At 33.4% G+C, this 26,760-nt stretch overlaps 1 protein-coding gene and 1 pseudogene across 12 annotated transcripts in view; both read left to right on the plus strand.

The window, feature by feature from the left end:
• The window catches only part of NOL4 (nucleolar protein 4), a 276,392-nt gene that overhangs the window by 167,675 nt on the left and 81,957 nt on the right, over positions 1 to 26,760 (plus strand). The window lies entirely within an intron of this gene.
• On the plus strand, positions 22,160 to 22,278 carry LOC112469418 (annotated as a pseudogene).

Consider the following 26,760-nt stretch of genomic DNA (forward strand, 5'->3'; position numbering starts at 1 on the left):
CCTGTGTAGAGAGGAAGCAGACAAGTAGAGATCATTGACAGGAAATGTGTTAATGTTTGTGATATGGAATGCACAGGACAGATGCCTCAGTTATTTGAAAAGGGCAGAAGGGGATCAGTGAAGACTTCTTTCTGGACAATTTTGAAAGATGAATATGAGTTCACTTGTTGACAAAGCTCAAGGAGTGGTGTGTGTAGAAAAGAGAAAAGCAAAAGAACATGGTAAGAACAGGATAATGCAGCCATGTCAGTTCAGCTGGACCATAGCCTTCTCAGACTGAGGCAGAGGGAGGTGAGCAAATAGGCAAAATGAGTCTTGACAGGAAGACAGTTTTATTATTGTAGGAATATTGGATTTATCTTGAAGGTAGTAACTGAATGATTTAAAACTGGAATATCAGTTATCTTTTTTGAAATGTAGTCATAGTAATGTGGTAGTGTGGAAATTGTATTGAAATTGGGCAAAACTAGGGCAGTGAGATCAGTGAAAATATTTAGAGGTCAATAAGAAATCCTAAAGTAGGCTAAGAGGAGGATGGATGCAGGGTAAAAAAGTTTGGTATGTACATAAGGAGGCAGGAATTTCAGGGATTTTAACTGGGAAAGATGGGGGGAAATAAAAACAGGTAATAGGACTGAGGACTTGAATAAACGGAAAATATTGACTCTGATGATATAGAAATTGGAACAGATAGATGAGTAGAAATATATACAGACATGGTCGGGCAACATGAGACCTAGCTGAGGTTGGCAATCACAATTTTGAGGGAACACCTTATTTCACAATTGTGTAACTTTCTCAGATTGTGTGGCAGTTTCAATGAAGGATGTAAGGTAGGTGTTTTCTATATTGCATTCAGCTAAAGATCAATGGATAAGTTAGTTGTGGATATTGCTAAGAGAATGCTTAAAGTTATACTTTACTTTTTAGGTTGAATGAGAAGATAGTAAAAATGGGCAGGGACTGTTAATTGGGAGAAATTTTGATCAAAGGATTGGAAAACTTCATGAGATTGGGTAACAGTAGATGTAATAGAGTGAAAAAGATGTAAAGATAATAAGTTGTAAACAGAGAATTGAAAATTGAAGTTTTATATTTCAAAAGAAGACTACTTTCTTTTAATAACAAGATCTAAGATATGATCTTATGTATATGTGGCTGAAATGTCATGAAAATGAATTTAAATTGAGAAGTACATAGTATTATGAGGCTGAATGATGAATACATCATCTTTAAAGAAATTGAAATCACTCAGGAAAATAGTGCTATTTGGGATGGACAGGAAGACTGTGGGCCAGGTGATAAATACACATTTAAATACAGGGAAGTGAACAACAGGTAAAAGATGACCAATAAGGAGGGATAAGGAGCTCTATAATTGGACAAGAGAGACTTGAAATTAACAGTTGTTTTCACAAAACAGTGGAAAATGAATGTTTGGAAAGGACAGCGTGGATCTTAAGAGTATAGCAGTCTATTCTGTATTTTCTTAGTTGATAGTCATATGCAGCCCCCAGAGGAGACATAGAAGAGACAGAAAAACAAAATTTTATTATACTCATAGGTCCTAGAAACTGGAGGCAGGGCATGTCAGGTGGGGCTCCATGAGGAAGCACCAGTATCAGTCAGAAGGAAGAAGGGGCATGAGCTAGGGGAGAGCCTAGGCCATGGCCTTTATTGGATTTTCTGTAGGAAAGGCGTGGCAGAATAAACAATTTAGAATTGGCTGACTTTAATAATTCCAGGGGACTCTAAACTATAGTAGTATGCCTTAGTGGCCAGGTACCTGTCTCTGGGATGATTAAGGCAGAGGAATGTTGCCTCCTGGAGTGCCTGAGCTAGATGGAGGAGATGTGACTCTGGGTTGATTAGTTTGCTTATCAAAGTCATGATCCAGGCTGAGCTCTTTGCTATTTGTGGCTAGCTTTGGGAGAAGCAGTCTCTCTTCATTAAGGAAAGTTTTTAAGATATCAAAATATTACAGTATGTGGAAAATAAAATACATGAACAATACAAAGCCCATTTATAGCTCTTGGTGATATGTAGGAATTGGACAAAGTGCAGTATATCTGGGCAAATTACAGAGATAAGACAGAGGTCTTGAGGAGGACAATCTTTAACATACAGTGAGGAGAGGGAGGAGGCATGTTCTTTTCTGCAAAGTGACAGAAGGGTATGCTTACCATGGGATGGGGGATTTCAGAGATGGGGACACAAACTTTGAGAAAGATGCATAGCATAGTAAGATGCTTGAGAGAATGGATGGCTTCTATTTTCCAAAGTCATTTTATAAAGTTATTTTAATTTACTAAACTGATAACTTCAACCTCCCATCACTATTACAATATCTTATTAGATCTTTTTCATGATACATATCAATGTCTGAAATTATCATGGTTAGTTGTCACCATATTCTACTCCTTCCCTGTTGATGGTGGTTTCCCAAGAGAATAGGATCTGTGTTTTACTTGGTTACTACATTTCCAGTCTTCAGAACAGTGCCTGGTACATAATAAGCATTTAATAAATATTTGGTAAACAAAATAATTAACTCATTTATGTTTTGCTATGTTTTCATGAGTAGGAATAAAAAAGAAGAGGCTAAAAGCATTATACTTAACTTATTGGACATTGTACATGACATATTGTATGTCGATATCATGCCACAGCTATAGTGAGGTATCGATAAAGAAGTACACTTAACATAGCTATGGTACTTACTTCTATTTTATCAAACACTTATATTGTGTTTCTCTATACCAAGAATTATTCTAATAACTTTACTAATATTAACTCATTAATTATTAGTGATGAATTGTTATGCTACCTTAGTAGTTCTCTGAGGAATTTGCTTTGCGTTTTATAAAAATCTGGCTTCAACCATTGAAATATACTGAACATACACTGCCATTTGCCATCTGTGTCTCTACAGAAAATAAATATTACAATAAGGTTAAGTAATATCCTTACTAGCTCTTTGCTGGGCCAGGGACTATTTATGAAAACACATCCTTTTTGTCTGATGCCATATATAAACTTTTAAAAATCCTATTAATAGATGCTATATTAAAAGTTATTTATATATTGGTTTGGCTTCTAGCAAATTATCTTTATTGTCTTATGTATTATGAATTTCTAGTATTTTTCCTACCCAGCTGGTTTATAATTATTTAACAGATGCTGTCATTCATTTCAATAAGATGCAATGGTGAATTACAGCAAATCCCTTTAACATCAGTAATCAGTCTATATTTTAGCCTTAATTCAAGATGACTTTTGCCATTAATTTCAAACATCTATTTTAAGTAATACTGATGGAATTTTCTAAATTGTACTTGGTGCCATTGTCCACCGAAGGGGAAGATGGTATATATAGGATAGGGGTTTTCAAAATAGTATTTTTCTTTAGCCTTTGACATAATTCCAATATATAAAATGCCTGTACTATATGGTATAGGTGTCTTCCTTTCCTATAGGATGCATGTGTAGCTTGATGGAGGTGGGTGTGTAAATGAGTAATCAATCTTACCCAGTCTTCAGCTGTGTCATTATCTGTATCATCCATACAGTGATTCCTCAGGGCTCCATGGTTATTGTTTGGTGGATGCTTCTTGCATTTCAGTGGTGAATAATGAACCTGATGCCCATCATACACACATAGGATATATACATAAGTATGCATAATTGATACATTATTACAATTATTATTTTAACAAACTATTATAGCTTAGGTTTATTAAGAATGAGAAAATAAAAGTCTAGTTTCCATCAGTCACCGTATAATTAATTGACTCCTTTGGTGGTGAGCACAATGTGATATATACAGATGTCAAATCATAATGTTGCAAACCTAAAGTATAAATAAATGTTACCTCAATTTAAATAAATGTTACCTCAATTTAAAAAAAAAATAAAGCTGAATTGCATTTCAATAAATTATTTTTAAAATAATGCTAGCAAATACTCAAAAATCATCACTTTCTAATTGCTATATTTATTTTTAGCCGCACTTGAGTTTATGCCTATTACATTCATATGATGGAAATCATATATATGGGTGTGCTACTGTGCATCACTATTCTGAACTCCCTGTTCAGTGATGTCATGTTAAGAGCTTGAAATTGGCCAGGGTGAGAGTATTTTACACCACAGAAATTTGCAAGTGCTATCTAATATGTGTTCATTTTTTTTTCCCAGAGAGTTGGTTGTTAAACATTTACCAGCACTCAATTGAATGTATTTAATTTATTTAGTATTTAATAAACTGTTTTGATGATGATGAAAAAAAATAAGAAAAATCAAAGCTTTTATTTTGCTTTCACTTATTCCTTTCTTCCTTCCTTTATGTAGATCCAAGTTTCTGACCTACATTATTTTGCTTCTCTCTAAAGAATTTCTTTTAACATTTCTTGCAAAGTAGGTCTCCTGGCAACAAATTCTCGCAATTTTTGTTTGTCTGAGAAAAATCTTTATTTCTCCTTCACTTTTGAGTGATAATTTTCAAGATACTTAATTTAGGCTGGCAGTTTTTTTCTCTCAACACTTTAAATTATATTTCAGTCTACTTTCTTCCTGCTTGCGTGTTTTCTAAGAAGTTGGATATAATTCTTATATAGGTAAAAAGTTTTATTCCTCTGGTTTCTTTCAGGGTTTTTTTTAATCTTTGATTTTCTGTAATTCGAAACTGATATGCCTGGGTATAGTTTTAGGGGTATTTATCCTGCTTGTTCTCAGAACTTTATGGATCTGTGGTTTGGTATCTGACATTAATTTTGGAGAATTCTTAGTCATTAGTGTTTCAAATATTTATTCTTTTTCTTTTTCTCTTTTTTCTTTGTTGTTCCTATTATGTGTATATTATACCTTTTGTAGTTTTCCCATAGTCCTTGGATATTATGTTCTGAGTTTTTTTGTTTGCTTATTTGGCATTGTCCTCTTTGCTTTTTTTGAGGATTCTAGTGACATATTATTTAGCGTAGAGATTTTTTCCTTAGCTGTATCTAATCTACTAATAAGCCTGTCAGAGGCATTCTTTATTTCTATTACTTTTTTTTTTTTAGCACTTCATTTTGTTTTGTTTTTTCCTTAGGATTTCCATCCCTCTGCTTCATTGCCTATTTCTTCTTGCACGTTGTCAAAAGTTCAGAAACAGCAGAAGTAAAATCAGTGGATCACTAAAGTAGTAATTAGTAAAAGTTTATTGTGCACATGCCACAAAGAGAGTTCGAGAGTTGGGGGCACTCAAACCAAACATGGAATAAGGCTCTGGGGTATATTGTTATATAGCAGGTTGTATAGAGAGAAGGAAGGTGGTTGTCTGTTCTTCAGAGTGATTGATGATAATGTTAGCATTTTCTTCAGTGTTAGGGAATTGGTTAGTGGTTATCTCATATCAATTTTGGGAAACAGTTTTACTTATGATTTCTGGAGACATAGCAAGAAATGACCCAGGTCCAGGTAATCTTGCAATTAGCTAAATTAAGCTTTGTTTTTATTACTTAATTGGTTTTGCCTGCTTGGGGAATTTTCGAGACTGGTCTCTGTTTATGATTTTAACACTTTACTTTATCCATTAGAACTCTTAGAATGTTAATCATAGCGTGTTTGTTTTTTAATCTCCTGTCTATAATTTCAGCATCCCTGCCATGTCTGATTCTGATGCTGGCTGCTGTCTCTTCAAATTGTGTTTCTGGCCTTTCGGTGTGCCTCATACTTTTTCTTGATAGCCAGATTCAACGCACTGGGTAAAAGGAAATGTTGTAACAGGGCTTTAGTGATATGGTGGCGCGCTGTGAGGGTCAGGGAAGCTTTCCATAGTTTTATGATTAGGTCTCAGTCTTTTGGTGAGCAGTACCTCTGGACTGTGAACTTCATCAGTTGTTGTTTTTGTTGTTGTTTCCAGTTTCTTCCTCTCTTCTAAATGGGACAGTGGGGCTGAATAGCTTGTGTGGGCTGGAGTTAGGTATTTCCTTTTCCCAGGTCAGTTAAGCTTTAATAAAACCCCAGCAGGTGATAAACCCCAGCAGATTAGGCTCTGGTTAATGAATTTCTCCTGAGGGTAGGCCTATTTAAGTGTGGTGGCGTATTTCAAAATGGTTCCTTGCCTCCTCTCTCTGCCAAAAGCACGAGAGAAGCACAGAAGATTTTTTTCCGGTATTTTCTGTGGGAATCTTGGTGGAGCTCTTGGAGGTTATTCTCACATATTGTGGGCACTCCCCCTAGAGTTTTCAACTCTCTGGGTTTTCAACGCTGAGACTCCAGCAATTCATCAGTTATAGTTCAGGGGCTCCTATCGAGGCACTGGTTCCCGTAGCTTTTTCTGCATGTGAGACTGCTCAGGTAAGCTGTGAGTCCCTGTATTCACCTGGCTATCTCTCCGTTCTTGGGGGCAGCATTTGCTCTGTGTCCTACCCTCTCTTATGGAATCAAGAAGAGCTGTGCGGCTATTCCTCACTTCTTTAAGACGTATAGTAGATTGGATGTTACTACTATGCTAAAATCCTTTAAGTGAGTGAGAATATTGGTATCACATTATTTGTAAAACAGCCAATGCTGAGGAATAATTTGAAGAGTTATACTAATATACTAACAAAGAGTTATAATTTGAAGAGTTATACTTTTTTATGAATTAAGGACTAACTTTTCTGTAGAATGGTAACAGCGATTAATTTAATAATCCTTATTAAACTCATTGTAAAGATCATATTCTTTTGTTATAACAAAGTATTCCACATGATCCTAAAAAACAGCTTTGCTCTCACTTTCTAAATAAAAATAGTTGGTGTCCTTATGCGGTTCATAAGTCATATAATAAAATATTCTCAGTCTGTAAGCTAGGGACTTCGAGGTGAAAACCTTAACCATTTCAGAGCAATAAGATGTATTTTAGTCACTGACACAGGAAAATAATTATACCAAGAGTTTCCTTTTAAACTTCCCTCATAACAGGAGGAGTCAAACACTAGAAATTGGGTCTGATATTAATTCTGTTGCAGGAGAATTATGTCTTTATTTAAACTTGTAAGGAATCTATGCAATGGAAATAATAAACTTGGTTAATTCTGAATTTTGAATTAAATTTTTCTTTTAAAAATAGTTGTTTTCATGAAAATTAAGTACACGAGTTAGCTCTTTATTTAGCAGAATACTATTTTGGACTTCCTCGTTTCATGTAAATTGACTTATTTACATTATACATTAGTTTACAGCTCCTCCCAATTATAAAATAAAATATTATTATTGTCTAAAAGTTATTAAAAGTGCATTAATAGACATCAGTAGATCAAATATAGTTTTCAATAAGCACTCCTTTCAAACTGATAAATATAAGGGAATATAGCATAGTTTGTACTATAAAGTACTTATAGCCCAACATAAGTAGAAAAATATTTCATATTGGGCACACTTGTTTTTCTTTATTGGTTTATTTGATTTTGGCTTAAGAATAAAACACCAAAATGTGGTTAATTTGATCAAAGGTTTATAGCCGATTCTAGTAATTATCTACACAAATATATCTCACTATTTTTAATCTGTAAAAATCAAAGTAGTAACCATTGGCTGTTCAACTATTTGTTAAGTCTATGATGATGAGGCAATCAATCCATTTTGAGAGATTAAAGAAGTCAGAACTACATCTTTAGTTAAAATCTGTTTCTGTATATTTCATACTTTCCCAAAAACACTGCCAAGATAGGTTATGGTTAGAATTTTGTGTAAAATCTGTTGAACATACAGTCTTTGCTATAAAACTGAAATGTTTGATTGTGTCTTATTTCATCCAGTATTGTGTCATTTAGTGTGTTTCTCTATAATAAAATAGGTTAAGGAAGATTGAAACATGAGGATTTTTAAATATTGGTCTACAGGAAAAACAAATTTGAATGTCTGAAAGGAGATTTTTGAGGGTCAGGCATAACTAAGAGTAATAAACCATTGATAAATGATAGTGATGGCCTGGAAGCCTTTTTCTCAATATAGGACAAATTTTACAGCATTTTAAAATACACACAAAATACTAAAACCCAAGTAATCAAAATGTTGGAAAGTACAGTATTTAGGCACTCACAATTAAGTGTCTATGAGGAGTTTTACTTTCCTCATAGGTCAGAGGGTTCCTGCTGCCTCAGTAAACACTTTGAGATGCCTGAATTCCCCAGCTGTCAAAATAGTCCTCTAAAAAAACAATCTTGTGAGGTTTTACAATTGGTGTAACCATTTAGGATTGGTTTAATTTTAAAAGAATTTTTAAACTAATTTAAACATTTTTAAATCATATTATAGCCTTCACTTTAGTCACTAGTTTGATGCATTATAGTATTTCTCTCTTTGGGAAATAATTTTCAGTCAGTTTTTGTTCTTAAACACCATGTTATTTATTCTTCATTGCAATCCTCTGAGGCAGGTACTATTAGTATCTTAAGGTTTTAATGAAGAACCTGAGATGTAGCTGAAATAAATCTTTCAAGGTCACACAGAGCAAATGGAGGAGGGAGAATTGAATATCTTAAGTTAAAGATAACCCTTGAAGGAATGTTGATAATTGGTAAAACATTGAAGCCACATTACATTTCTCTAGAGCTGATAAAAACACAAAAGTTGCTTGGTTTTGTATTGTTTTGTTTTTGTTTTTTAATGACAAAATTGACCAGCATTGGGAAGCTTGCAATTACACGTGCCAACCCAGGTGAATATTTCTGTGCAAGTCTGAGGTGGTATCTATCTGGAGGTATATTCCTGCATATTTGGGCTTAGGGTAGGATAAAGATGAAAATTAGATCAAAGTTGAGCTTGCATTACATTTCTTCATAATTTATTGTGTATTATGAATTTATTGTGATTTAATTTGTTGTAGAAAAAATAATACATCCTCTGTTACCCTGTCGTTGAACGAATGTGGCAAGAAAAAATTTTGGTCCATCTTATCATATATAAGGTGTGAGGATAGTTACCTATGACCCTGGAACATATATTTTCACAAGCTATAGCTCCTTTAACGTTCAGATGATTTCTTTAGTCTGATGCAAATCATGTGCAAACAAAAGAGAAATCTTTAGTAAATTTTTTTTTTCTTTTCTTTTCCTTCTTTCCTTTTTTCACAAGTTAGGCACTGGGCTTTCACTGTAGTTTATTTCCTTATGTTGTCAAACTATTTGAGTAATTTGAAACTGCCGCTATTTGACCTATTGGCTTAGCTGAGTGTTAAAGAACATTGAAAAGAAAGGAAGCAAAAAAAGGAATGCCAGAGGTCCAGCGAGTGGTTTTAAAGTAACAGTGGTTTTATGCCAAAAACAAAGTGTTTTTTGTTGTTTTAAAAATATACTTTATTTTTTTAGGGCAGTTTTAAGTTCATAGCTGACTGGAACCTACAGAGAGTTCCCATAAACCCCCTGTCTCCACATATCCACAACGTCCCCCACTGTCAACATTCCTCACCAGAGTGAGACATTTGTTACAATCAGTGAATCCACACTGAAATATCGTTATCACCGAAAAGTCCACATTGTATGATACATAATAGTTTTACTACCCTAAAAATCCTCTGTGCTCTGCCTGTTTATCCCTTCCTGACCCACCCCTCACCACAATCACTGTTCTTTTTTCTGTCTTTTTCTTCATAGTTTTGCCTTTTCCAGAATGTTGTATAGTTGGAACCCTACAGTGTATAGCCTTTTCAGACTGTCTTCTTTCATTAAGTAATATGCATTTAAGATTCTTCCTTAAAGCAGCTTGATAGCTCATTTCTCTTTAACTCTGTATGATAGTTCATTGTCTGGATGTACAACAGATTATCTTCCCACTTACTGAAGGACATAAGGAAACATTGCTTCCAAGTTTGGGCACTTATGAATAATGTTGCTATAATAATTGGAGTGCAGGTTTTTGTGTAGACATAAGTGTTCAATTTATTTGGATTAATACCATGGAGCGTGATTGCTGAATCATATGGTAAGTGTATGTTTAGTTTTTTAAGGAACTGCCAAACTGTCTTCCAAAGCAACTGTTCCATCTTGCATTCCCACCTGCAATGAATGAGAGTATCCATTGCTCCACATCTTTGCCAGCATTTAGTGGTGTCAGTACTTTAGATTTTCATTATTCTGATAGCTGTGTAGTGGTGTCTCATATTTGTTTTAATTCGCAATTTCCTAATGACATAAGATGTTGAACACAAATCATATGCCTCTTTGCTACCTATATGTCTTCTTTGGTGAGGTGTCTATTCAGATTTTTGCCTATTTTTAAACTAGGTTGTTAGGATTTTTATTGTTGTTTTAAGAGCTTTTTGCATATTTTGGATAACAGCCTTTATCACATATGTCTTTTATAAATATTTTTCCCAGTCTATGGTTTGTCTTCTAATTTTATTGACAATGTCTTCCACAGAGCATTTTTAATTTTAATCAAGTCCAATTTATCAATTATTTTTTTCATAGATTGCGTCTTTGATGTTACATTTAAAAAGTCATGGCTATGCCCAAAGTCATCTTGATTTTCTCTTATCTTGCAGGAGTTTTGTAGTTTTGTGTTTTGTATTTAGGTCTATAATTTAATTTGAGTTAAGGTTTGTGCAGGCCTGTGGATATCCATTTGTCCCAGCACCGTTGTTGAAAAGACTATTTTTTTCTCTACTGTATTGCCTTTGCTTCTTTGTCAAAGATCAGGTGACTATATTTATGTGGGTCTATTTCTGGACTCTGTAAGTTCCATTGATTTAACTGTTCTTTCCCCAGTACCGTGCTGTCTTAAGTACTATAGCTTTGGAGTAAACATTGAAGTCAGGAAGTGTCAGTTCTTTGACTTATTGTTGAAAAGACTATTTTTTTCTCTATTGTATTGCCTTTGCTTCTTTGTCAAAGATCAGATGACTATATTTATGTGGGTCTATTTCTGGACTCTGTAAGTTCCATTGATTTAACTGTTCTTTCCCCAGTACCGTGCTGTCTTAAGTACTATAGCTTTGGAGTAAACATTGAAGTCAGGAAGTGTCAGTTCTTTGACTTTGTTCTTTTTCAAAATACAATTGTTTCTTCTGGGTTTTTTGCTGGTCAATATAAACTTTAGAATCAGTTTGTTATTCACAAAATAACTTGGTATTTTGATTGGGACTGTATGCTTGGGATAAATCCAACTTGGTCATGGTGTATAACCTTTTATACAGTGCTGGGTTCAATTTGCTAATATTTTCTTTAGTATTTTTGTATCAGTGTTCATGAGATACTGGTTTGTGGTTTTCTTGTTATGCGTTTGTCTAGTTTTGGTATCAGGGTAATGTCGGCCTCATAGAATGAGTTAGGAAGTAGTCCCTCTGCTTCTATCCTCTGGAAATGATTACAGAGAATTGGTATAATTTCTTCCTTAAATGTGATAGATTTCACCAGTGAACCCATTAGGTCCTGATGCCTTCTTTTTTAGATGGCTATTAATTATTGATTCAATTTCCTTAATAGATAAAGGCCTATTCAGATTGTTTCTTCCTATGTGAATTTTTGCAGATTGTATCTTTCAAGGCATTGGTACACTTTATCTGAGTTATGAAAATTGTGGGCATAGAGTTGTTCCTAGTAATCCTTTGTTATCCTCTTGATGTCCATGGGATCCGTGTTTCATGTGATATTAGTAATTCTTGCCTTTTCTCCTTTTTTTATAAGAGGCTTATAAATTTTACTGATCTTTCAGAAAACTGGACTTTGGTTTTATTGATTTTTCTCTATTTTCCTGTTTTCATTTCATCAATATCCGTTCTAATTTTTATTTCTTTTCTTTTGGTTACTTTGGATGTAATTTGTTGTCTTTCAAGTTTCCTTACGTGGCAGCTTAGATTATTGGTTTTAGATCTTTCATCTTTTCTAAAATACACATTCAATGCTATAAAATTCCCTCTAACCACTGCGTTTGCTGTATCCCACAAAATGTGATAAGTTGTGTTTTCATTTTCATTAAATTCAAAGTATTTTTAAATTTCTTTTGAAATTTCTTCTTCGAGCTATACGTTATTAAATTTTCAAATATTGGGGGATTTTCCAGATATTTTTAAGTTATTGATTCCTTTGTGGTCTGAGGGCCTATATTGTATAATTTCTACTCTTTTAATTTTGTTAAGGATCTTTTTATGGCCTACAGTTTTGTCTATCTTGGTGAATGTTTCATGTAGTCTTACAAAGAATGCATTTTGCTGTGCTGGATGAAGTAGTATAAAGGTGTCTATTGTAGTAATCTACTTGGTTGATGGTGTTGAGTAACTATATCCTTACAGATTTTCTGCTTGCTGAATATGTCTATTTCCATACAGAGAGATACTGAAGTCTCCAACCACATTAGTGTATTCATCTATTTCTCCTTGTTGTTCTATCAATTATTGTCTAACTTAATTTGATGCTCTGTTGTTAGACACATACACATTAAGGATTGTTATGTCTTCTTGGAGATTTTACTCCTTTTTCATTATATAAGGCTGCTCTTTATGATAATTTTGTTGTTTTGAGATCTGCTCTATGTGAAATTAATATAACTACTGCTTTCTTTTGATTAGTGTTAGCATAGTATATCTTTCCCCATTTCTTTTAATCTGTCTTCATATTTAAAATATGTTTCTTATAGACAACATATGGTTGGGTCTTGTTTTTTTCATCCACTCTGCCAATTTGTGTTTTTTATTTGGTATATTTAATCATTAACATTTAAAATGATTAGTGATATAGTTACATTAATATCTACCATGCTTTTTAATGATTTCTATTTTTTGTCCTTCTTATTTTTGTCTTCTCTTTTCTGCTTTTTGTAGTTTTAATTGAGCATTTTGTATGATTCCATTTTCTCTCATTTCTTGCATAATTAGTTATCTTCTTTATTGAGTGGTCAACCTAGAGTTTTCAATATACATTTACAACTAATTCCTGTCCACATTCACATAACACTATACCAATTCACAGGTAGTGTAATACTAGATTCCTAATTCTTTTCTCCTGTCCCTTGTATTATTGCTGTTATTCACTTCACGTATAAACTGTAATCACTGAATACATTCTTTTATTATTTTTAACAATCTGTTACCTGTTAGATCAATAAAAATAAGAAAAAAGTTTATTTTATTTTACCTTCATTTATTCCTTTTTTAATCCTCTTCCTTTTTTTATATAGGTCCAAGTTTCTGACGTATGTCATTTTTCTTCTCTGAAGAACTTCTTTTAACAGTTCTGCAAAGCAGGTCTACTGGCAGTAAATTCCCTCAACTTTTGTTTTGCTTAGAAACTTTATTTCTCCTTTACTTTTTAAGGTTGATTTCAGATTCTAGGTTGCTGGAATTTTCTTCCTTTCAACACTTTAAATATTTCACTTCATTTATCTGCATGGTTTGAGGAAAAGAATGTAATTCTTATCTTTGCTTCTCTCTAGGTAAGGTGATTTTTTTTCTTTAGCTTTGTTCAAGACTTTTTATCTTGATTTTCTGATTATCGTGATTTTCTGCAATTTGTATATGATAAACCTAGGTTTTATTTTTTGGGCATTTATCCTGCTCAGTGTTCTTTGAACTTCATGGATCTATGGGTTAGTGTTTGACATTAATTTTAGGAAATTCTTAGTCATTCTTGTTTCAAATATTGCTTCTGTTTCTTTCTCAGTTTTTTCTCCATCTGATATTCCCATTATATATATGTTACATTGTTAGCCCCATGGTTCTTGAATAGTCTTTTTTTTTTTTTTTCCAGTCATTTTTCCTATTATATATATGTTACATTGTTAGCCCCATGTTCTTGAATAGTCTTTTTTTTTTTTTCCAGTCATTTTTCCTTTTTCAGTTTTGGAAGTTTCTGTTGACATATTCTCAAGCTTAGAGATTTTTTTCTCCTCAAACATGTCTAGTCTACTGATGAACACATCTATAACAGTCTTAATTTCCATTACAATATTTTTGATCTATAGCATTTGTTTTGATTCTTTCTCAGTTTTTCATCCCTCTATGTATATTATCTAACTTTACTGGCATTTTGTCTACTTTTTCCACTAAAGCATTAGCATATTAATCATAGTTTAAAATTTATGGTCTGATAAATCTAACATCTTTGCCATATCTGGACCTGGTTCTAATGCTTGCTCTATCTTTTCAAACTGTTTTTTAAAAACAAACAAAAAACTTTGTAATTTTCTGTTGAAATATGATATGATATATTAGGTATATGGTAAAGCAGGTCTTTAGTAATACAGTGGTCAGGTGTGTGAGTGGAAGAGTTCTATAGTCCTACGATTAGGTCTCAGTCTTTTAGTAAATCTATGCCTCTCAGTTGTGACTTCTCAAATGCTTCTCAGTTTTTTCCTTTTCACCCCTTTAGGTGGTACTGGATGGCAAGAGGGGACTAGTATTGGGTATTTTATTTCCCCCACTTGAAAGGCTAGAGTAGGCTAGAGTTGTTTTTTTTTTTTTTCTCTCTTCTGAGTCAGTTAGTCTCTGATAAAACCCCAGTAGTTTAGGATCTGGTAAAATAGTTTCTGTTGAGAGCAGGCCTTCTTAGGAAGAGTGGAGTTCTCTGTCTTATTTCAAAAATAATTACTTTTAATATAGGGGGGTAGGGGAGAGGTGAAGTGGGTAAAGGGTATCAAATATATGGTAGCTGAAGGAAACTAGACTTTGGGTGGTAATCACACAATAGGATATATAGATAGACTATAATGTACACCTGAAAATTATATAATTGTATTAACCAATGTTACCCCAATAAAAATAAATAATTAAATAAATAATTACTTTTCACCTCCCTGTAGGAAGCCCAAGGGGATTTTTCTCTAATATTCACACAATTATAACCTAGTAGAGCTCCTGGAGGTAAAACACAAATTGTGAAGCTCCCACATTACTTGGTCCCCCTAGAGTTTTTATCTCTCAGACTTGTTCACTTTGAGCCTCCTGGAATATATCAGTTGCTGTTCAGGTTTTCCTACCCTAATACTGGTTTCTGTGGACGTGGGTTTCTGCTCTAGTAAGTCACGATTTGTCTCTCTGGGGATGCAGTTGGTGTGCCCTGTAACCTCAATTCTCTGATAAATCTAGGAAGAGTAGTTGATTTGTCTGTTTATTCACCTTTTTACTTGTTAAGACTAAGTAATAGATTTTAAGCTCCTTACATGCTGAACCAGAAAACACCAAAAACATTGTTTTAAAATTGACCATACAAAATTTTTGAGATATTTAAATAATTATATTTAAATAATTATAATTCATTAAAATTGTTTCATGAACAGGCTGTTTAGAAACAGTGTGTAAACACTGAAGATTTCATTGAATTATGAGCCTACAGTTCCTTTTCCACAATTCTGAAATCCAGATGCCTCTCAAAAATAATTTTTTTTACATAAATTTGTGGAAGCTAATTTTTGGCAAAACTTGACCTAAATTGGCATGAAATTATTTATGGTCTTTATTTTAGTATAAATATTCATAGGATTTTTTTTCTGGAGAAATATTAATATATTGTATGCTTCTGGGATATTTTAAGCTATAGTTTATGCCCCACATGCTCTATATAAATCCAAAAGATTCTAAGTCCCAAACATATCCAGGACCAAAGGTTTTAAATAAAAGATCATGAACTTGTACTAATATTTCTTAATTTCAAAATTAAAGATTTTTTCAATAGATAGTATGTTATTGTGCAGTTAACTAAACATGGAGTCAGACAATATGGTTAGAGCATTTAATGAATGGGTTAAAAAATGGTGAACAGATAATTTTATTTACAATTTTAAGGGATAAGATTGTATCTGACATATTTAACCCCACTCTTTTGAGAATAGAAATGATAATAGTGCCTCAAAACCACTATAGTATTATAATCATTTGAATTGTTTGGTGATAGAATTAATGACTGAGAGTTTAATTCACTTTCAACTCAAATTTAGCTCTAAAAAAATCATTCTTCTAGAAACCTATGAGATAATATTACAGTAAAATCAGGGTTCAGGGGTGAAATGCATTAACAGTATGTATATCATTTTTCATCTTCTTGAAATTAGTTGATCAAAATCTGATTGATATTCTCAAAAGTTTGGAGATCTGATGCCTACATTTAGCTTTTATTATTTTAATTGTAGAACTAAACAGATTAGAATGATGACTTTTGCCATTTGGGAATTTCTCCTTCGGGGTGATAGGTTAATATCTTTAATAGTTGTTTTTGAAACTTTGGAAGAACAGTTAAATCAGGAATGCACATTTTTACTTTTACTGGTCACAAGATTTCTCTAATATCAGTATATTCTAACCTTGTAGTAAAAGATAAAATCAGTATCCCTGACAAAAATCTCTAGATGCTTCAAGTACATACACTTTGTTGGATTCTTCTCTTAAAAGTGGTATAAATATAGAAGCTTAGGTTTGAAAGAAACTTTAAATGTCATTCCTAATACATGTTTCTGTCATCATTTGTATAATAAAAATAAAAGCCTTAAAAATTGATTAAAAATATATATCAAAATCTCTCAGGAGCAATTCTTTCATATAAAAATATATAGTAACTTCAAATAAAATTCATTGCTTTTGACTTATGGCTTCTTTTTCTAAGTGGAATCTGTAGAATGATGGGGCAGTTTTTTTCACAGGCAGAAAAACTTCAGGAACCATTTAGCATACTAGGCATTTATGCCAGGAGACAGTTGTGAGAACCAGTTGTTCTAAACCCATTTTAGAATGATGGCTTATGCTCTCCACTGCCTGCTCCATCAGAGTTTAGCAGCCTGTGCAATGTCTTTTTTTTTTTTTTCCACGATGAATTCTGTGTATCTAAGATTATTTGTTATTTGTTTAGTGTTAAATCTCTATGACTTCATTACATGTCTTCCATTCCCAAAAACTGCTTCTCACAGATGACTTCCTATCATTAATAAATCTAATTATATTCATCAGAATAACGTTTTGTGTTTAGCAGGAGGAGCAGCTGTCTTCTCTACCTCTGCTTACTATCTAAAAGTGGTACCCAAGCAGTACCAACTATAGAGGAAACCCACTTTAATTTAGAGAGGAAAGTAAGACATGCTTGGCATGAGGGTGGTTTTCCCCCATACCTATTAATTTCTTCACTGATTGCCTTTTTATGACTCCCACAGTATTGTAAGGAAGAGAGAGTTGTGAAGACTCATACATGATAGTTAATCAGAGGAAAGAAAAACGGGAGATATTCATTAACTTCTGTTAGGATTTCTTTCCTTCTACATGTTGTGTTGTTCTTTTTTTAATTAAAATATTTTGTGTTTTTTTTAAATTGTAGTAAGAAACAACAAAAATTGTCAAACATTTTAAGTCTACAGTTATATTAAATACATTCAAATGTTGTGCAAACATCACCACTATCTACATAACTCTTTTCATCTTATAGAACTGAAACTATACCCATTAAGCAACAACCCCACCATTTGACGCACTCCTCATCACCTGGCAACCAGCATTCTATTTTTTGTCTTTATGATTTTGACTGCATTAAATACTTCATATAAGTGGAATCATGCAATATTTGTCTTTTAGTGACTAGCTTATTTCACTTAGCACAATGTCCTTAAGGTTCATTCATATTGTAGCATGTGATAGAATTTCCTTCCTTTTTAAGGCTGAATAATATTCCATTGTATGTATACACCACACTTTGTTTATCCACCCATCCATCGATAGACATTTGTGTTCCTTCACGTTTTGACAATTGTGAATGGTGCTACTCTGAATACAGATGTGCAAATATCTCTTTGAGACCTGCTTTATATTCTTTTGACTATATATCCCAAAATAGGATTTCTGGATTATACAGTAATCTATTTTTAATTTTTGAGGAATTGACATGCTGTTTTCCTTAGTGGTTGCACCATTTTATAATCTCACCAACAATGCATAGGGGTTCTTACCCACTTTTCCATTTAACCACCGGTACTTACTATTTTCTGAGATTTTTGTAATAGCCATTCATCCTCATGAATTTGTAGTGATATCTTATTTTGCTTTTGATGTCCATTTCTTTCATAATTAGTGATTAATTATCTAATTATCTAATTTGTTATTAGATACTTGTATCTGATTTTTGGACAAATGTCTATTCAAGTCCTTTGTCTGTTTTTTAACCAGGTTATTTGCTTTCACTTATTGAGTTTGTATACATTCTTAATATATTCACATTGTATTTTTAAAACTTTGCAGTTTAATGAGTGATTTAATCTGTGGACTAAAAATTTATTTTTTTCATTTTAAATGTAAATTTTCTCATCGAAGAGTTTGATGTTTATAATATTTGGGGATTTTAGTTGCAGATACTGTCTAAATGCAGCAGAAAAGAGTATTTATATGAAGCAGTCTTTGGGAAGGGTGGAGAATCATGCTTGGACTCTTCATAGCCAAGAACAATTCCCTAATTCACATTGCAGAAGTCACCTGTTAGAAATACCTCAAGACTGAGCATAAGCAATCATCCCTAGAACCACAGATACTGCTGCCCCTCGATCTGAATATATAGCTGCCCTTTGACCACCACCCTGGGCAGAACAAATGGTCTCTATTTCTTTATATTTCTACCTTGTATTTAAAGTTTGTGGTAAGTATATCCAGTAGGTGAAGTTTGGGGCAAGGGTTCCCCAATCCCCGACTATAGTGCAGGCATTTAAGCTTCCGTGTTGGGAGCTGGACTCTGCTCAGAAGAAGGATTCTTCAAAAATAGGAAAATGTAACAAATGTCTACTGTTTTTTTCCCTTAGTTTACCCAAATCACATACTTATATTTCTAAGAAATAAAAATGCTTCCCTACTTCATAAAATGCAACTCTCCCTAGTAAACTGAAAATATGTCCTTCCTCTATAAAAATCAGTCAACTCAAAATTTAATTTATATTATAACCAGTTTCCAAGTTAGAATCTCTGAATAATGTCCATTTTTCTCATTTTATCCTGACACCATCTTGTAATGGTTAAACTATAAACTTCCTACACCTGAAGCACTTTCTATAAAACAATGGAGGAAAAGAAGAAATTCACCATCACTTTTGGGTACATTGAGTTACTGCTAGCCCTGCCAACATAGGAAGGGCTCCCAGGAGTGATCCGAACACTGACTCTCCTGATATCACATTTATGGCCACACAGGTCATGACGTAAACATGTGCTGCTGTTTTTGTCGCCAAAAATATATGGGAAATGGAGGCAGGAGAAACAAAGTTTGAACTGTTTGAAGCAACAGTTTAGAATGTGGAACATTCTTCTAATCATCATATATGTAACATTAAAAAAGGAAGATTTGTTTCTTCCTGATATCTAGTCAAAATTAAAGGTCTGTCCTTTGAAGAATATACTCAATAAACACACTATATTTTTTTCTTTATTTATGAGAATCCCACAAAGTAGACTTTACAACATAAACCTCTAGAAGCTAATCCATCTATATGTGAAGGAACTTGTTTTATACATCTTACCTATCAAATCTTAGCATGTTGTATCAAGCATGCAATCTTTTCAGATGAGGCCTGGAAGTTCCAGAAGAAGGGGCATGCAAAATTGCCACTGACAGTATGAAATAGCTTAAAGAAATGTTGTCCAATAACAAAACTTCTACATAGATTCATCAAGAACTTAATGTGTATTACATAAGGACAATGTGATAATACTGTTATGTGGCTCAGAATAACAGAAGTGATTTATAAATATATAGGTCTTAATTTTAGGTTAATTTTTTATATTCAGAAATTCTTGGTTATTCCACAGTTCATACATAACGAGAAGGAAGTATCCTATATGGAGTCAAAACAAAAAGTGAAATATTGGCAGGAGCTTCAGAATGTCAACATGTCAAAAGCTATTGTTAAAAATATTCTGATGGTCAAAATATGAAGATAAGCAAAAAGATGACAACCAAGTGAATATTAATGATGAAAATAACAGGAAAGATAAAGATGATGAGATTCAAGACCCTTTCTAAGAGGAAATAAAGTAACAAAGGGAAGATTAAAATCATAGGAAAGAAAAACATACTTTGTTAGGTTAACAGAATACACAGAAATCTCAGCAGCAATTTCATTTTAACTTTGACAATTACTATGATATCTCATTATAGCTTTTTAGAATGAATTTATTTCATTTAATATCATTCAGTAATTTATTTCATTTAATACCATTCAGTAAAAATATAAGGTACTTTCTTCCCTCAAAAAATTTTAATCAAATATTTACAGAGTTTCAACAGAACATTAATGAAAAATTTCTTCGTCAACATTTTATGGAAAAAATGGAAGGAGATTGTCAAATTGATATGAGATGCTGGCTAGTTTATTTGAAAATCAAAGGTCACATATATTGTTTGGCTTGTAAACTATTTAGAACAAGACAGACATTACATATCTGGGTTTATAGAATTAATACATGTATTAAGAAATCTTAAAAGTTATGAAGGTTCCATGGAACTCATAATGACTATGGTTATTTAGATTACATATAAATAAAATAAAAATGTGTTAGCTTCTCAAAGTATGTTCCTCAGACCACTAGCAGTGTTTTGAAATGAATGTTTGTGTCCTCCTGAAATTCACATGTTAAAATCCAAACCCTCAAGGTGATGGTATTAGGAGGTAGGACCTTTGGGATGTGATTAGGTCATGAGGATGGCACCCTCATGAATGGAATTAGTGCCCTTACTAAAAAAGACCCCAGAGAGTTCTCTCGTCCCTTCCACCATGTGAAGACACTGGGGAAATTTTGCCATCTATGAACCAGGAAAACAGGTTCTTGTCAGACATTGAATCTGTTGGCACCTTGATCTTGGACTTCCCAGCCTCCAGAACTATGAGAAATATTTGTTGTTTAAGCCACTCAATCTATGGTATTTTTATTGTAGCAGCCAAACTGCACTAAGACCAATAGCATCTGCCTCATCTGAGTATTTGTTAGAAATCAGAATTCTTGGGCCCCACTCCAGACCACTGAATGGGGTCCAGCAGTCAATGTTTTAAAAAAATTCTCGTGGTCATTCTGATGCATGCCAAAGTGAGAACCACTGCGCTAGCCAACCAACATTTTGAAAAATAGGCTTAAAAAATGTTTAGAGTTTTGAAGTGCCAAAAAAGTAGCTATGGGTTTAAAATTAAATGAGGTTTCCTCTCAGAGGATATTATTAAATGAAATAATTTTCAAACAACAAAAATTTCATGAGAATTTTCAAAGTAAATGTTAAATTTAATTCATTTTTGGATGAACACTTGGAAAATGTCAAAATGAAACATTAAATGTGACTTATTTATTCAAAGCTGCTTAAGAAGAATTGATCTAAACTGTGGGAAAGCATATACACAATGTTACACCAGTAAACCAAATAACAAATACCACTCCATGGTTATACACATGGAGAATTGTTGATTCATGTGCTGTTGTAAGTAATAATACAGAGATATCTTGTGTACCCTTTGCACAGTGGAATATGACATTTCAACTGTCATGTGGAAAGATCTCTCAGACCTTTTGGATAAAACAAGTGAGAAATTACAGACTCCTAATTTGGAAATATGTGAGGGCTATATCATTTTGTTGTCTTTAATAAAAAAATCGAAAGAAAACTCAGATAAAATATTCATGGAATATGAAGAAATCAGTAGGCCTTGTTCTGACACTGAGAATTTAGTGACTTTTAATAAAAATTTTTCAGATCTCACTAAAGGTAGTATTTCTTTAGGAAAAAGAAAAGTAGAATTAAGAGGAATGAATTAAAACGGTAGAAGATTTAAGTTTCAGATTGGATTTGACAAAACACTGGTACTGAGGAAGAAAACACAAACTCATAAATGCCACTTTAATGGAGACATCAGTCACTTCCCAGGAAAACTTGAAATGCTCTAAAATTAATGGTTCAGACATGAAAGGAACTTGATTAAGGGTTTCCTCAAACAGAACAATCTAACAATTTGCATGATATTAGCAATAATTAATTTGAAGAGCAAAGAAAACTTTCTAAACTATCAACAATAAAAGCACATTTCCATCAGACAGCCTAAAGTAAAGGCTGAATAATTTTTCTTTTTTCTCTGTAGAACGTGATAATACAAAAGTATCGTCACATGAATAGGCAGTCAAAGAACATGTAGCCAAGAAATGTGGAAAGAACACAATATTATAGAGATGGACCAGGGGGTTATTTCATTCTTAAAATATTTTGTCTATGGCCACGCCACCCTGAACAAGACCAATCCCATCTGATCTCGGAAGCTAAGCAGAGTTGGGCCTGGTTAGTACTTGGATGGGAGACAACCTAGGAAGTCTAGGTGCTGAAGGCGTAAAAAATAAAAATAAGGGATTGTAAACTGACAGGGTCCTTGTAATCTGTGAGGTCAACCAAGGATTGCTTCGCCTAAAAATAAATAAATAAAATAATTAAAAAAATATTTTTCTGCATTTTGTGATGTTTGTAGTATTTATAAATAAGCTTTTTGGAATCTTGTCACTTATTGTGATTTTTCTCATTTTAAATATTTACTTTTGTATCTAATTTTTCAAAAGGGTCCTCTCTCCAAGTCTTGTAACTTTCAGGCCTCACAAAACTTGAATTCATTCAATCCTATGAGCCTAAAACAATGCTCTAAGCATAAAGTAATGCTTCTTTAAAAGTTGTTGAATAAATGGTTGCAATGAAAAACATTTGACATGGAAGATATGCCAAGCATCACAAAATTTATAAACTTTAAATTTTACTTTGAAAGTTTAAAATGTATTTAAAAATAAACATAATATATAGAACTACTAGTACCCATCACCCAAATTCAGCAGTGATTAAGACTTCCCACATTTGTTTGCTTTTCTGCTTTGTTTCTTTTTTTTCTGTCGTATTTTAAAGTAAATCCCAGATATCCATGTTATTTCTTCCCTTTATACTTCGATTTGTGCCTCTAACAAGTGTAACCATATTCTTACATAAATATTAACGAAATGTTGTCCTTACTGCTAACAAAATGCGAATTCAACGTTATCATCTAATATCCCATCCATAGTCAAATATTACCAATTTTCTCAAAAATGACTTTTTTTATTGAGTTTATTTAAATTATGATACAAGCAAAGTCAAAACATTTGATGTTAATACATTCCTTAAATCTCTTGTCACTTTTTTTTTCCTGTGTCACTAACTTATTGCAGAACCAAAGTCAATTGTCCTGTACAGTGTCTCACATTTTGGATTTTTCTGTGTACTTTCTCTGGTGTCATTAACTGGTTACTCTACCTGCCTTGTATCCTACACATGAAAGTTAGCTCCAGACTGAGGGTTCTCAAACTTGAGCGTGCATTGGAATCCACTGGAGGGCACGTTAAAACAAATTGCTGGGTCCTGCTCCAAAGTGGCCTGTTCAGTTGGCCTGTTCAGTTGACCTGGGGTGGGGGCCAATAATTCTCATTTCTAATAAGTTTCTAAGAGATGTGGAAACTGCTGGTCTGGCGGGCACACTTTGAGAACTACTGCTTTTTAGATCGAGTTTTGATTAGATTCAGTCTTTTTTTCTTTTGGTGAGCTTGCTTCTTAAGTGATACTGTATACTTCCTTTTACATCTCTTCAGAAGGCACACAGTGTGGTCATCACACTTTTAATGATGCTAAGGTTACCCAGTGGATTTAGTAATGAATACTGATATTTCTAAAAGTAACTGGCAAGATACATTTTTAAATTGCAATTTTAAAAATTATCTCAAATCATCTGTCCAACGCCAGTGCGTATGCAGTCACTCATTCAGCAAACATTAACTTTATTTCTACCATGTGCTTGACATTGTGCAAGGTGATAAAGATGGAAAAGGCATGGTCTCTGAGTGATCCCACCCCAAGTAACTTAGTCTGTGGAAGATGGACATATAAACTACCTCATACAGTACTTAATGATCAGTGCTATGATAGAGATATGTGCAGAAAGTAGGAAAGTATGGGTGCCTGGCACTGAATTCATGTGGTTCTTCCTTTATTTAGGGCATAGTGGAGAAATAAAAGTTTTGTCTTTATTTCCCTTGGCTATATTATCAAAAACGCACCCACTAGCCCCAGCCCTATCTCATCAAGCACTGTGGTATTGCTGTCTGAGACATCCTATGCTCTGACCACAGTGTGCTAACAGATTTAGTTCCCTCCTTGTGCAGATTTTTTTTAGGTCCAATGATGGCAGTTATATAAGGGAGGGTCATGTGAGAAAGGAAAGTGCAAATGTATTTGCTAAGGAGGGCCATAGGCAAAATCTACCCTTATTCCTGTAAACCAACACCTGCGTTTTAAGGATAAACAGGTATGCATCTTCTATATGGCCTAAGTTGTGAATCTTTGAAGCCTTTGTATTTAATGTCTTTTTAAGATCTGATTTGGATTTTTTAGATGCATATCTGGAACATAAAAATAATTGCTCTCAAAATGAAGGCTTCCTAAGGTATGGTCATCCAAAGTTCTTATTAAGGCATACCAGTTTTATGGGACAAATGACTACCATATTTTATGTGAGTTATTTAGAGGCCTATGTAGTAATTTTGCTTGATTTTATCATCTCAATATCTACATTTCCCTGTTTTTATTTTTTCTTTTGGAAGGACTTTATTTTTTAGGTTCACAGCAAAATTGAGAAGGTACGGAGATTTCCCATATACTACTGGCCCCCACACATTCATAGCCTCCCGTTATTATCATTATTCGCCAGAATGGTACATTTGTTACAATTGATAAGCCTTCACTGACAAATTATGATTATCCAAAGTCCATAGTTTACATTATGGTTTTGGATAAACGTATAATGATATAGTTATTATTATTATGTCACAGCATTTTCATTGCCCTAAAAATCCTTTGTATTTTATCTATTTATCCCTCCTTAACACCCACATTTAGTAACTACTTTTCATTTGACTGTCCATAGTTTTGCCTTTTCTAGAATGTCATTTGGTTGAAATCATACATTATTTAGCCTTTTCAGATTGGCTCTTTTCACTTAGTAAATTCATCTTTTCATGGCTTAATAACTCATGTTTTTAGTGTCAAATAATATTCCATTATCTAGATGTATCACGGTTTATCTGTTCATCTACTAAAGCATATCTTGATTGCTTCCAAGTTTTGGTAGTTGTGGATCAAGCTACTATAAACATCTGTGTGTGTGAGTTTCTGCATAGACATAAATTTTTAACATCTTGAGTAAATAACATGGAGCACGATTGCTAGATTGTATTTATATAAGATTATGTTTAGTTTTGTAAGAGAAAAACCAAACTCTTCTCAAAGGGCTGTACCATTTTTCGTTCGCAATTGCAATAAATGAGAGTTCCTTTTGCCCCACATCCTCATCCGCTTTGGTGTCCTCAGTGTTCCAGATTTTGGCCATTTTAATAGATCCATAGAGATATCTCATTGTTTTAATTTGCATTTCCCTGATGACTTAAGATTTGGAGCATCTTTTCATATGCTTATTTGCCATCTGTATATCTTCTTTGGTAAGAAGGTATCTCTTAAAGTCTTTGGTTCATTTTGTATTCAGGTTATTTTCTTGTTGAGTTTTTAGTGTTCTTTGTATATTTTGCATAACAGTCCTTTATCAGATGTGTCTTTTGCAAATATTTTCTCCCAGTCAGTGGCTTGTCCTCATTCTCCTATTTTTAAGACCAAATAGTTTTGTAGAAAAAGGGAACTACAATCTTGAGTGTCAAGTCTGTAGAGAGCATTTCTTTGATGCTGTCAGGGGAAATGGGGAAATGTAGATTGATATGTGTTGATGCCTATCTCAGTATAGCTTGAAGGAAAATGCAAATTAACATGAAAAGAAAAGTAGAGAGCAACACTAGTGTTTAATTCTGTGTCAAATGCCACAGTCTATCAAGAGTTCACAGTTTAGCAAAGACTGAAGGTTGACTGAGGTAGAAATGAGAATCTTTGTAGAAATTAAACTTAATCTGGCCTTGAAAGCTGGTTAGATCGTCCACAGTAAGAGGAGCAAGTAATGGAACTTTAGCTGAGTAACAGAATTCAGAGTTATAAAAATTTCTGGATAAAAACAGTGATTATGCTTTAGATTTAGATCCTGAATATTCTCAAGTCTGTAAGACTGGGCCTCCTTCACCCCAAGTAACTAGAACTATAGATCCTTCATGCTCCCAAGTAGTTCTGTCTGCAGCAGGTAACTGGTTTGTGTGTCTCACAGGGTGTGTGGAAAGAACGCATTAGCCTGGCGTATTTGCATTTAGATCAGTGTATTATAACATTTTTTCAAATATTGCACATTGCCATTTAAAAATATATATGCTATATTTTTCAAACTAATGGAATATTTACTTTGTATTTTATTAGGTAATTCCACCTTGTTAATGATTTGAACTGTAAAAAAAAATGCTGATTTTAAAATTTTAACTTCACTTTCAATGTCAGTGGTCTATTCTAGTTTTCTTATTATTCCTTCTTTAATGAAATTCCTCCTCTGAATGAAATATTAGCGTGATCTTTAAAGCTTGCTACATGTTATCATTGAACAGAAGCGTTTTCAAACACTGTTTATTCAAAATTTTCGTCTTTCACAGATATTATCTTCTATTTAGCTGGGGCTACCTATGTATCTAAATTAGCATGTGTAAAATATGCATCATATAATGATTAATCTGACCTTATAATGATTGATTTCTGTATCATTCCAGCCTCAATTGCAAGTGACAAACTCAGGTTTAAGCAAAAAAGTAAAAGGGGGCGGAGGGTGGAGGATGTATGCTATCACACAGCTGAAGCATCTGTGAGTTAATTTCAGGCACAGTTG

The sequence above is a fragment of the Pteropus alecto genome, unplaced genomic scaffold (genome assembly GCF_000325575.1).
Source record: "Pteropus alecto unplaced genomic scaffold, ASM32557v1 scaffold146, whole genome shotgun sequence".
NCBI lineage: Eukaryota > Metazoa > Chordata > Mammalia > Chiroptera > Pteropodidae > Pteropus > Pteropus alecto.